This window comes from Hippocampus zosterae, chromosome 6 (genome assembly GCF_025434085.1).
Source record: "Hippocampus zosterae strain Florida chromosome 6, ASM2543408v3, whole genome shotgun sequence".
In the NCBI taxonomy this organism is placed as follows: Eukaryota; Metazoa; Chordata; class Actinopteri; order Syngnathiformes; family Syngnathidae; genus Hippocampus; species Hippocampus zosterae.
In genome coordinates, this window is record NC_067456.1 from 20990607 (window position 1) to 21004849 (window position 14243).

At 43.4% G+C, this 14243-nt stretch overlaps 1 long non-coding RNA gene across 1 annotated transcript; it reads left to right on the top strand.

Annotated features, from left to right (window-relative positions):
• The first annotated feature begins 8810 nt into the window (after positions 1–8810).
• LOC127602322 (uncharacterized) lies at positions 8811–13892 on the top strand. Its single transcript, XR_007962745.1, has 7 exons — positions 8811–8833; positions 9794–9886; positions 9985–10086; positions 10192–10266; positions 11134–11247; positions 11317–11394; positions 13463–13892. It is a non-coding gene; the product is annotated as an uncharacterized LOC127602322 (long non-coding RNA).
• Positions 13893–14243: the final 351 nt, after the last annotated feature.

Genomic DNA, 14243 nt, shown 5'->3' on the forward strand with positions numbered 1-14243 from the left:
CAAACAACTCCGAGACAGTCCAGTCTCCTACAAAAGGAAAGATGTTACCAGCTAAGTCTTGTGTCGTTATTAAACAAACACATGCAGTCCGACAGAGCGTGAAAGCAACGCATTCTCGCCGTACGTAAACTCTTCACAAGCATTTGCTCTGGAGCAAATTTAACCCAGTTGCGTTCACACGTGCAAATTTACATCGGTGCTGCTGCGCAAACGAGCTTTTGCTCCGGAGCAAATTTTTAAACCACCTCCCTGTGGTGGATCAAATTTGGTCCGGTGTAAGCTGTTTTCCGGAGCTACGCCGGAGCTAATTTGCACGCGTGAACGCTCTACTGGGGCAGCCCCGGTGTAGCACCGGACCAAATTTTGCCGTGTGAACACCCCTTGAGACCGCTTAATTCACGAAAACCATATGTGGACATAGTTTACGAGCCCCTTAAATAAGCCTCTTTGTTTGTTTAAACCTCTTTCACACTTTTCGGTGGACAGGAGACTAGAAATGTTTGTGTTTAACTAAATGACATGCTTTCCATGATTAACGAGTAGGCAGTGTGGGACCATATTGCTACAGGTTGTATTGAGACTTGATTATTCTTGAAAAGACCCATGCTAAAATAAAAGTAACGAATGAGGGCTGGTATATATGTTACAACTCTCTATTCAGTGGTTTGATTTTTGCTTGTTTTGTAACATATCTGCTTCATGTAACTTGTGATCTCAGGTTTTAGACAGGTGTAACGCTTGTTTGATTTTGCTCACCGTGGTCCAAGTAATACTCAGGCAGTTTGTGTGAATGCTATTACAAATGGAAAATTAGAAGAAATATTGCTCATGACCTTGCTGCATGTCCACACGAATGACTCAAACTTAAATACTGTGGAATATTGCATGTTTCAAGTATGCCGACTCTAATCAGAATTTGAAAATGCTAGCTTAAAGCTCTTCTCATGGTCTCACCACCCGTGGGAGGGGTCAAAGGGGTCGGGTGCAATGCGAGCTGGGCGGCAGCCAAAGGCGGGGACCCTGGCGGTCCGATCCTCGGCTGCAGAAGCTAGCTCTTGGGACATGGAATGTCACCTCTCTGGCAGGGAAGGAGCCCGAACTGGTGTGTGAGGCAGAGAAGTTCCGACTGGATATAGTCGGACTTGCCTCCACACACAGCCTAGGTTCTGGACAGCTGAGCAACGCTGTCTTGGGTGGTGATCGAGGGGAGGTCAAGTTCGAGATAGTGAGTGATTGGAAAGAAAAGCCACCAGCTGTTATAGGTCTCATTTTGGAGCAAAGAGCCCTCATTTTGTGACTACTCTTGTTATAATGTATTTTGTTCATATACCTGTACTGTATACTGCCGTTTTTGTGTTATTTGTGTTGTTGGGGCATATATTTTTGCATTTTACTGCATGTGTTCTTACACATGTATTTTGTTAACATACTTGCATGTTCATAAAGGACGTGTACCATAGTCATGTCCCACATAAGGAAATTCTGTTATCAAGACTGATTGAGCAACGCAACCATGATTTCTACTAAAGAATACTTACTGTTGTTACTTACTGGATGCAAATCATAATGATCCAGTTGAAATGTCCAAATCAGAATGAAACAAATTGGATATGCTGGGAACACTTCTGCAATACAGTACCTAACTCATTTTTTCTTGCAAAGTGTTGTGGCTGGCTTCTGCGCAGCTCTGCTAATTGAAATGTAAACAAACTCATGTCTGGGGGGAGGGGTGCTGCAAAAACTTCGTTTTGGAGCAGGTAACAGCCGCTCCTCTTCATGGCCAATGACTAAGTCAATTATCAAAATTGCCACAGCCTTTTTGAACTTTGAGGTCTGCTGTGAAGGCGAGCATGATCAATTTTGAGCAACATCTACATACAGTATTTGAGTGACTAGGCTCACCAATGTCACATACTCCGCGCACACACAGTATATTTAAACTGACTTACAATTTTACAATTGTTTTTAAAGCAACATAATTCCAAACTCTAACATGGAATTTAGATGAAACAATTATTTACTTATTGAATGCAAGTCATATTTTCCAGTTTCAATGTCCAAAGCTGAATGAAATAAATTGGATATGCTGGGGACACTTCTGCAATACAGTACCTAACTCATTTTTTTCTTGCAAAGCGTTGTGGCTGGCTTCTGCGCAGCTCTGCTAATTGAAATGTAAACAAACTCATGTCTGGGGGGAGGGGTGCTGCAAAAACTTCGTTTTGGAGAAGGTAACAGCAGCTCCTCTTCATGGCCAATGACCAAGTCAATTATCAAAATTGCCACAGCCTTTTTGAACTTTGAGGTCTGATGTGAAGGAGAGCATGATAAATTTTGAACATTTACATACAGTATTTGAGTAACGAGGATCACCAATGTCACATACTCCTAAAATAATTACAGCAAATAAAATTATATATATGTTCACAAACACAACCGCACACACAGTATATTTAAACTGACTTAAAAATTTACAATTGTTTTTAAAGCAACATAATTCCAAACTCTAATATGGAATTTAATCGTTTCTTGGTTTCTTGGAATTGGAATTCTTTACTTATTGAATGCAAGTCATATTTTCCAGTTTCAATGTCCAAAGCACAATAAAATGAATTGGATTTTCTGGGGCCCTCCGTGAGTCGTCACCTTACCGTGATGGAGGGGTTTGTGTGTCCCAATGATCCTAGAAGCTAAGTTGTCTGGGGCTTTATGCCCCTGGCAGGGTCACCCATGGCAAACAGGTTCTAGGTGAGGGGCCAGACAAAGCACGGCTCAAAGACCCCAATGATGAATACAATAAATGGATCTAGGTTTCCCTTGCCCGGACGCGGGTCACCGGGGCCCCCCTCTGGAGCCAAGCCTGGAGGTGGGGCTCGTTGGCAGGCGCCTGGTGGCCGGGCCTACACCCATGGGGCCCGGCCGGGCACAGCCCGAAGAGGCAACGTGGGTCCCCCTTCCCATGGGCTCACCACCCATGAGAGGGGCCAAAGGGGTCGGGTGCAATGTGAGCTGGGCGGCAGCCAAAGGCGGGGACCCTGGCGGTCCGATCCTCGGCTGCAGAAGCTAGCTCTTGGGACATGGAATGTCACCTCTCTGGCAGGGAAGGAGCCCGAGCTGGTGTGTGAGGCAGAGAATTTCCGACTGGATATAGTCGGACTTGCCTCCACACACAGCCTGGGTTCTGGTACCAGTTCTCTCGAGAGGGGTTGGACTCTCTTTCACTCTGGAGTTGCTCACGGTGAGAGGCGCAGAGCAGGTGTGGGCATGCTCATTGACCCCCGGCTCAGTGCCTGTAAATTGGGGTTCACACCGGTGGACGAGAGGGTTGCATCCCTTCGCCTGCGGGTGGGGGGACGGGTCCTGACTGTTGTTTGTGCATATGCACCAAACAGCAGCTCAGCATACCTACCCTTTTTGGAGTCCTTGGAGGGTGTGCTGGAGAGTACTCCTGCTGGGGACTCCCTTGTTCTACTGGGGGACTTCAATGCTCACGTGGGCAATGACAGTGAGACCTGGAGGGGCGTGATTGGGAGGAACGGCCCCCCCGATCAGAACTCGAGTGATGTTTTGTTATTGGACTTCTGTGCTCGTCACGGACTGTCCATAACGAACACCTTGTTCAAACATAAGGGTGTCCACATGTGCACTTGGCACCAGGACACCCTAGGCCGTAGTTCCATGATCGACCTTGTGGTCGTGTCATCGGATTTGCGGCCGCATGTTCTGGACACTCGGGCGAAGAGAGGGGCGGAGCTGTCAACTGATCACCACCTGGTGGTGAGTAGGCTCCGATGGTGGGGGAAGATGCCGGTCCGTCCTGGCAGACCCAAACGTATTGTGAGGGTTTGTTGGGAGCGTCTGGCGGAATCCCCTGTCAGAAGGAGTTTCAACTCCCACCTCCGACAGAGCTTTTCCCATGTTCCGGGGGAGACGGGGGATATTGAGTCCGAGTGGACCATGTTCCGTGCCTCTATTGTTGAGGCGGCCAATCTAGAGTTGTGGCCGTAAGGTGGTTGGTGCCTGTCGTGGCGGCAACCCTCGTACTCGCTGGTGGACACCAGCAGTAAGGGATGCCGTCAAGCTGAAGAAGGAGTCTTATCGAGCCTTTATGGCCTGTGGGACCCCAGAGGCAGCTGACGGGTACCGACTGGCCAAGCGGAAGGCAGCTTTGGTGGTCGCCGAGGCAAAAACCCGAGCGTGGGAAGAGTTTGGTGAGGCCATGGAAGCCGACTTCCGGACGGCTTCGAGGAAATTCTGGTCCACCATCCGGCGTCTCAGGAGGGGGAAGCAGTGCACCACTAACACTGTGTACAGTGGGGATGGGGTGCTGCTGACTTCGACTCGGGACGTTGTGAACCGGTGGGCAGAGTACTTCGAAGACCTCCTCAACTCCACCAACACGCCTTCCTTGGAGGAAGCAGAGCCTGGGGACTCTGAGGTGGGCTCTCCTATCTCTGTGGTTGAAGTCACCGATGTGGTTAAAAAGCTCCTCAGTGACAAGGCCCGGAGTTCCTCAAGGCTCTGGATGTTGTGGGGCTGTCCTGGTTGACACGCCTCTGCAACATCGCGTGGTCAACAGGGAGAGTGCCTCTGGATTGGCAGACCGGGGTGGTAGTCCCTCTTTTTAAAAAGGGGGACCGGAGGGTGTGTTCCAACTACAGAGGGATCACACTCCTTAGCCTCCCTGGTAAGGTCTATTCAGGGGTGCTGGAGAGGAGGGTCCGTCAGGAAGTCGAGCCTCAGATTGAGGAGGAGCAGTGTGGTTTTCGTCCCGGCCGTGGAACAGTGGCCCAGCTCTACACCCTTAGCAGGGTTCTCGAGGGTATGTGGGAATTCGCCCAACCAGTCTACATGTGTTTTGTGGACTTGGAGAAGGCGTTTGACCATGTCCCTCGGGGAGTTCTGTGGGGGGTGCTTCGTGGGTATGGAGTACCGAACCCCCTGTCTCGGAGTTGTTTGTTCCTTTGTTGTTTGTTCACAACCCCCCGCCCCCCAGAGGATTTATTTTGTGATTTCCTCTCTTGATTTTCAGTTTGGCGCATTAGTGTTTGCTTTTATGAGTGTCACTGAAGTCATCGTTCATTTACGTTTTCTTGGGTGGTCACTCTCGAGCAGAAGGCATGGAAACCGAGAAGGAGAAGGACGTGCCGGTCCAGTAGTCGCTTGAGTTGTGTATATACAGTACGTTTTAAAAAGAACCAACACGACAGCTCGTTTGTTTTCTGTCGTTTTGCTCCGCTGCAGAAACTGCCGTGTGAAGCGGCTTTTTACGTGTGAACGCTCCACACAATTTGCTGCGGTGCAAAATATATCGCAACAAAATATATCGGTGCAGCGCCGGCGCAAATGTGTGCCGTGTGACCGGCACTTTAGTCAATCAGTTCCTACAACAGCAAATCGCAACCGGCCCCTTGCTAGGTTCTGATAACCTTCAATCTTGGCTCCGGCCTCCCTGTATGGAGTTTGCATGTTCTCCCCGGGCCTGTGTGGGTTTTCTCCAGGTACTCCGGTTTCCTCCCACATTCCAAAAACATGCATGAAAGAATAATGGAACACTCTAAATTGTCCCTAGGTGTGAGTGTCAGTATGGATGGTTGTTCATCCATGCGTGTCCTTTTAGAACAGCTTTTCACATGGCTACACTGTAAAAATGAACTTTTGGTTTGAAAAAAAAAGATGTCTACATTAGAGATTGTGCAGGACAGCTGCGTCTTTGTCAGTGGCTAAGTACCCACTCGTTGATGAGTACCTAAGAATGCAATGGACAGTAATTAGGGTGTGACACATATTTGGTTTCTGTGGGGGGGGGGGGGGGGACAAAGTGGAGACTCGCTTCGTTGACGCAAAGTTTCACATCAAGGTGAGGGGCCTGAAATTAGCGTCTTGTAGCCCGCGAGTGTGAGACGCCTGTATTAAATTAAGAAACATTTCACATCTTTTTGGAAAGGCAGGTTGGAAATATAGGTTGTTATTTCAGTATTATTGGATGACTACATTGATAAACTACAACTTGAGCCCTTCTGACAGTTTCGTGGTATATTGGTTTCAATGGCAGCACTGTTAAATGCTGGATGCGGAAGGGAGCCGGTCACCTTGTTGAAGTGAAGTTGTAGTCTTGGAAGTAGGAAAAATGGACAAACATAAATATGGAACAGCTTTGACAATATCCCAAACTGTAATAACCGAAGCAGAGCATTGCATACACAGTGTAGGTGTTTTATTTGTTTTAATTTCTTTGATTGATAAATTAATAACTAAAGTGTTTTGAAATGTTGTTACAATACTTTATGTAGTTTAGGAATTTGTGTGAATTTCTGATTATGTTATATGAAACGTTAAAGTGAGAAGACCATGAAAGGGTTAATCATGTTTAAGTAGAGTTTTCGCTCCGAAGTTGCTGCTCTGCCCATCCCCCCGCTCTCCCCCTCGCATCAATTAAGAAGCGGTTGGCTTCAAAGGCTGGAGGAGCGTTGTTTTCACACGATACTTTTCGTCGCACTCAAGCCATTTATATTTCTATACCGGGACAACCAACACCATTTGGCTTTTTGACAACATGGAGAAAACACGTAGAAGACTGTTGTTACAATACTTTATGTAGTTTAAGAATTTGTGTGAATTTCTGATTATGTTATATGAAACGTTAAAGTGAGAAGACCATGAATGGGTTAATCATGTTTAAGTAGAGTTTACGCTCCGAAGTTGCTGCTCTGCCCATCCCCCCGCTCTCCCCCCTCGCATCAATTAAGAAGCGGCTGGCTTCAAAGGCTGGAGGAGCGCTGTCTTCACGCGATACTTTTCGGCGCACTCAAGCCATTTATATTTCTATACCGGGACAACCAACACCATTTGGCTTTTTGACGACATGGAGAAAACACGGAGAAGACTCGCCCCTAACCGGGAGCACCACCGTCAGAATGAGAATGCTCAGGTAAGTAATCACCCTTTCTTTGTCGAGAGACGGGTACCCGCGAATACGAGTGTCGTCGTAACAATCTGCGTACTGAGCACCGAAGGGCTTGTTACTCGCGGCGTACTGTAAACTCTAGGCCGATTTTAATTTAAAGCTGCTTTATGTAGTTTTTTTTCTACACGAAGAAACAATGGCAAACTACGAACACAGCAATTTAGGAACAACGCACATGGCTTGCGCTCAGGCGGTTACGGCAAGGCCGCGTCGCGTTGAATTTATGTGGTTTATATTTCGGCAAAAATGAGACAGAAATTGTTAGTTTCTGTACTCGTACCGAATTGAAATAAGTAGACAAATGAACCAGTGCTCTGGCTCGCTGTATTATATTAAACTAGACATGTTTAGTCTAGCCAGAAACCATTTTTTCTCGAGAAAAAAATTATTTTTTAAATTAAATACCGAATGAATGAGGCGGATTGCAGGCCAACGCGAGCTGCTTTACTGTGTTTTTAAATGCCAGTTGCTTAATTTCACAGAGCATCCGAAGCGTGTATCCAACATGAGTTTTATCATCACAGGTTCAAATACTACTCTGTACCATTTTATTTATTACTATCATATTTTGAGTTAATTTACATAATCATATTCATTTTACTCTTTTTTTCTGCCTGTCAACTAAAATGTCCATAGATTTTTGCCCAGTTTTTAATTTAATAAATTATTTGTCTCTTTTCCATGAGACTAGAAAATGCATGCTGATTAACTCATACTTTGTTTTATTAATGGCGGTTTTAGTTCCATCTGGTCTACTTTCCATCCTGTGAAAATGTGTGACGACAAAACATTGTCGTATTTTCATGAATGCAAGTTGGAAGACAAGTGTTGAAAACATTGGCAAAGACAGATAAACTTTGTACAGAATTGCCGAGATCTAGCATAAAACTCTTTTTCACCATCTCAGTTGTCTACAAAATTAACAATTTTCCCTGTTTTTCCCTCTTCTGCCCTGATGTGTAGGCTCAAATGCGTAAAGCCCAACCATCAGGGCAACATACACCTCTTCTCAAAGAGAGGCCTGGTGCTGAGACTCATTCCGGAGCCTTCTCCACAAGGTCAACACCATCATCATCATCAGAGGAGTCTGTGTCATCCTAAAGTGGAGGTGACCACAAACCAGCATTCAGTGAAGGGGGGGGGTCCCCGGTCGTCCAACAGCAGTGGATCAGAAAAGGACCACATTGATTTGCATGAAGCTAAGGCCCTCAAGGCAAAATGTAAATCAAAACAAAAAGGTATGAAATCGAAAGGAACAGAGAAGTTAAATGATGGCCAAAAAAGGAACTACCACCAATCTTCGTGGATGTGACACGTGCCTCAGAAAATACGCACAAGAGAGCAAGGCCAAAAACCCAGAACTGTTGAGGTCAACAAAATTAAGGAAGCATGTTGCTACCTTATGTCAGCTTCTCGACCTGAATAATCAGGAACTCGAGCAAGTTGCTCGTTTTATGGGACACGACATTAGAGTCCATTGTGAGTTTTATCGGCAGACCGATAAAACTTTCCAAGTGGCCAAGATTGCCAAACTACTGTTTGCGATGGAACCTGGGACAGAGTCGCTGAAGGGAACGAGTCTGCAAACCCTGGACTCTGTTATCACTGGTATGTAAATTAATATATTTTTAAAGTCATCCCCTTCCATTTATTCTTTTCTCCCTCTGTCTTTGTTTCCACGACAGTGTGCATGTCTTTATCGGCATATTTTCTTTTACCTTCATATTTTAGTGTAAAATTATGTTTTCTGATTTCTGACTGTGAATATTTCAAAAGGAAGAGCACATGCAGCCACCTCAACCAAAGGTCTGAAAGGTGGCAAAAAGAGAAGACCAGATCCAGCGAGACGACAGGAAGCTCAAGATGGTATGTAATAAAAATAACATTAGTAGTCATAGCAGGAAGAGGGATGCCAATATATGCTCTAGAGTTCATGCTTGAAATTAATATAGAAACCTTGAATCATTTCAAATTAATCACATTCAAACATTAGACCTAGTGTTGACCAAATGACCTACTTCTAAGTTACAACAATTTTTAGTTAGACACCAATTGATCCCGGTTGCCTCTGCCTCTGGCACCTTTAACCAGAACCTTTTTTTCAATGATAACAATAAGCAGACAAAAGCACACACATATGTATGTCGAGTTATTTGGGGGAATGTTGCAGCAACTTGACAGGCAGCTCCCTCTCACTATCCTCACACGTGTGCTGTTCTGACACACATCTGTCTTGTGGATTAAAAGTAACGAACAATGATCAAAGACAGAACTTTTAATCAAAAAGGGAGTTAGTGATAACATGCGATCGATACCGTTCTAATACCGTTAAACTACAACTGATTAAAGCTGGTTAGCATGTCGACCTCACAGTGCAAAGGTGCAGGGTTCAATTCCGGTCCCAGTCTTCCTATGTGGCGTTTGCTTATTTTTCCCACCACATACCTGCGTGGGCTTACTCCAAGTACTTCGGTTTCCTCCCACATTCCCATAACATGCATGGCCGATTGAACACTCTAAATTGTCCCCAGGTGTGAGTTTGAGATGGTTGTCTCTGTGTGCCCTGCAATTGGCTGGCAACTTGTTCAGGGTGTCCCCCGCTGACCTCCCAAAGACAGCTGGGATAGGCTCCAGCATGCCCTGCGACTCTTGTGAAGATAAAGCGGATTGGAAAATGGATGGATGTTTAGTAATTCCTTTACCTTGACAGCTCTCATTTTCTCTGTCTCCAGACCATTTGCATAAATGAGAAAACCCTTTCATTATTGGAGCAAGAGTGAATGTCTTCCATCCATATTTACATGGTGTAAATGTCATCTTTCACAGAATGAGAAGTGCCACATTCAGCTGTAGCAACGAGATCTGATGATGAAGATGATGGAGGCGGTAACAGTACCAACTTGGACACTGAAAACACAGGTAATGCTTTCAGTTTGACTTGGACCATCTGTCACTGCACCATTGCTATGTTTCTGAGATGTAAGGAATTTCATTTGAGTACATCATCTTGCTCCAAGGCACCTACAAAAGGCCACCGAAGATGCAGTCAATTAAAGAAAGAAATTATGCTGATGACGCTGATGACGACATGAGTGATGTTTCTGGCAGTGAATATGGCGGTAATGTTTTTTTGTCCGACTTGAATCCTCTTTTGCTGTATTATTGGCATATTTCTGAGATGCATGTGGAAAGAACTTTGATTCTATCAAAACATTATTTTATAGATGGAGGGGTGTGCCATAAGACAGTTAAGAAGACTGTCAAGAAAAAAAAGACAATGTTGGGAAGACATGGATTGGGTGAGTCTCTAACATTAGCACAAGTGACATGTTACAGACCTGGCATTAGTAAGATTTTTTTTCTTACTCTAAGTCAGGGGTGTCAAACTCATTTCACTCTGTCAAACTCAGGCCACATTGGCCTCGGTAGATGTTAAGTGGGCCGAGCCATTAAAATTATACCGTACTCTGCTATAAAGAAGCACAAGAACATTCGGAAATGTAGAAATTTAATGAACATATCTTTTTACAAAACATTTCATGAAGCACCTTAGATTTCCTTAGACAAATGTGCGATTGACTTTTATCATTCACATATATGCATCGCAACTGATTGTACAAGGGCACTAAACAAGTAATTGGTGTTGAAAAATACAGTGATGCACTTTTAGATTAAAGGAGATTTGTGAAGAAAGGAATTTTTAAGCCTTGTGCATATCAATTATAAATTTAATCCCTGCCTTTACCTTACAAACTAAAGAGAGTGCCATTAAATGTGTAAAGAACAATGAATTCAAATGTCCTTGATAGCATCTGCTGTTTTGGGTCCGTCCGTCTCAGTGACAGACTTAGACTGCTGTTGTCTTCTTCTCAAAACAATGTGTCTTTCTACTCTGATCAAAACGGTGTGTCCCCTAGCGGATACTCCATGAATTGCATGTTATTCAAAATTTTCGTTCCATGTCTTTTCTGCATTTTTTTCACTTTTAAATGATCCTGCGGGCCTGATCAAACCTGTTTGTCGGACGGTAACGGCCCGCCGGCCGTATGTTTGACACCCCCGCTCCAAGTCCTGATTGTTTTTTGTACATTCCAATATATCAGGAATTACAAATGTGTATCATCAAAGCATATTCACCCAAAGTATATTATTATTATTATTTACAGTCTATGACGCATCTTTCACACATGGCCAAGAACAACCATCAACATCAGGGAGCGCCACCAAACGAAAGAGGATTGCAACACTTACACATGACGACGATGATGTTGAAGACAGCGGTGAGTCAGTGCATCGTCAACACAACTCAAAGTTTCATTACCATTATACTAACATGCCAACTTTCTTAGATGAAGAGGAAAAAAAGACTGGACACAGATCTCTTGGGAAGAAGAAGACAGCAGTTCGAAAAGAACATAGTGAAGTTGGTAAGATGAATTTCTGTTGGATAGACCCGTATAACAATTTAAGAAACTCAAACAGCACAAGTCACTGTGACTTGCAGATGTAAAGACGAGTCGTTGAAGTGGTCTACTCAGTTGTAAAATTGTCTTCAATTTCTATTGTATAGCAATTTCTCTTACAGGGTTATGATATAATTTGGTTACAGTAACACACTGATTGTAATTGAATCCAATTAAAAAAAAATCTGACCAAAGAGAGATACAGTCGAACCTCTCAACAACGAAATCATGTTTGCAGCCAGAAATATTCACATTCACACCATCACTGAGCAGGAACTGATCCCACACAAGTCATGCGAGTATACCACTACACCACAGGTGTCAAAGTCAAGGCCCAGGGGCCGGATTTGGCCTGCCACATCATTTTATGTGGCCTGCAAAAGCAAATAAAGCATGTCGAATTCCATGAGGCTTGCTAAAGTCTGAACCAAAATCTCAAAATGTCATATGAAGTCCACAAGAACAATCATTATGTTTTACTTCTGATTTTAAAAGTAGTTATCCATCAATATGTTATGAGTGGTGTATGTAATGTGGAGGTGATTAAATATGTATATGGTCTCCCAAAATTCATAATGGCCCTCCAAGGGAAACCATAACTACAATGTGGCCTGTGCCAAAAATGAGTTGGTCACTCCTGCAATACACCATCAGCAACCAGAAGTTACATATTTGGTATCTGACATTTGAATGGATCGTAAAATAATGCATTTCACTGCAAACAAGGAAAACTGGTAATGCATACCGTATTAGATAATATTCACCACATATGTTGCTCTGAAATCGGCACAGTGGTTCAGGCTTTGATTGTAGCTTCGAAACATGAATGTCAACAGTGCCGCTGGATTACCATTTATCGCGGCCTCTGTGTGTCATGGATTTTTTCAAACATATTCATTAAAAAAAAGTGAAAATGCTGCAAAAGGTCCTCAAGAGGCAGTGAAAATAATCAAAACAACAGCGAGTCACATAGAGCAACATATACAGGACTGTGTTTACTGTATTTCGTTATTTATACACTAACCCAGTGGTCACCAACATGGTGCCCGCGGGCACCAGGTAGCCCGTGAAGACCACTTGAGTAGCCCGCCAGTGCCTGGACATTGTGATTTGCTAGTAGAAATTATGATTTAAAAATGCAAACATTGGCAGTACTGTGAGACATTTCGAAACACGATCAAAGTCTGACAATTTAAATCATCAAGTATTAAAAATAACCCATCCTCATATTATTGAAGGTATTTTGGACAAATATGTTATTTCAGACGTGTATCAATTTGGTAGCCCTTCACACAATCGGTACACATGAAGTTGCTCTCACCCTCAAAAATGTTGGTGACACCTGCACTAACCTAACCTAACTTATACATGTTTAAATATATTAGTATATAGCATTAAGTACTGTTAATTACTACAAACATGCATGTATACCAGTACATTTGGCCTTATAAATATTTATACTCATACACATGTTCATATACCTATATGGAGGGTGGGGGGGTTTTGCTAATTAGCGGATTTTCGTTTATCGCGGGTGGTTTCGGTCCCCATTAACCCCGATAAACGAGGGATCACTGTACTTGCAAAGACTGTTTTTTTCTGTATGTTCTTCACAATAGAAGGCTTCAGAAATAGAAAACAAAAGTTTGGGGCATGCTGGAGCCTATCCTAGCCGTCATTGGGCTGTAGTCAGAGTACACCCTTTAGTGGTTGCCACCCAATTGGGGGGCCCACATAGATAAACAAGACATTAAAGGCGGAGACTAGGCAAAAAAACCCACATTAATTTTAAGGATATTGAAAAATATTAAATAATGTAAAGAGCATAACACTCATGAATCATGCCTTGAGGGAAATTGCTGCTGAGGTGTTTTTAAGTCAACAAAGTTGCTTTAAACTAGATGCCTAAAACATGTTTTGAATCAATGCATTTTTGATAGTTTTTATTCTGGTCCTGTTATCAGTCAAGGCAGTGTTCAGATCTGTTTATATTCAACTAAACCACTAATAACCCTCTTTTTTTCCCCTCCAGAATTGGAAACTAAAAAAAGGAAGAGACCCGGACTCCAAAGGAAAGAGCAGCAATTGATCGACACCTTTCAAAATTTGTAGCATTAAAGAAAGTTCCAAGGAAAGATGACTGCGTTAAGTGTCGTAGTCAAGCATCGCCAGACCTTGAAGACCGCACATGGAGAGATATTCCACAATGAAATTATTAAAACATATGTAATTGGGAAAAAAGCTTGAAGATGAAAGATAGAGAGAGGGAGAGACATAGGGGGGAGATAGATGAAGGGAGAGAGGGAATGGGATGAGAGAGAGGGGAGAAAAGGAATAGAGTTTGAAAGCACAGTTATTTGGTAGGGTATATGTGGGTTCATGTGTCAGGTTGTGGCGCAGCAAGTTTTTTTAGTGTGCGTTTTGAAGGTTGAAGTTTTTCAGGTGTTCTTGTAAGTTTTGAATAAGAGTACCTTTGTTTGTCAAAAATAAATCATAAAGCCAAGTCAGCTTTTATTGTCAAATATGCTCTCTGTGTAATGTACAGCACAGATTAAAATACTTCCTCTCTCAGCCACAGTGCAAACATGTGGCGTATTGAACACACAAATATCAGAACTAAATAAAACTAAATAAATGACAGTACCCATAAATTAATGGTGATAAACTGTTTAAAATAATATATCTGATTATAAATTTACATCATTAAATGTTTAGTAAGGTGAACGGCACCTAATCTACTTCAAAATCATTAAGAACGCATGGCCAGTGCCCGGTCCTCACTTATCTAGTTAAAAACTTTTTCTTAACCTTTG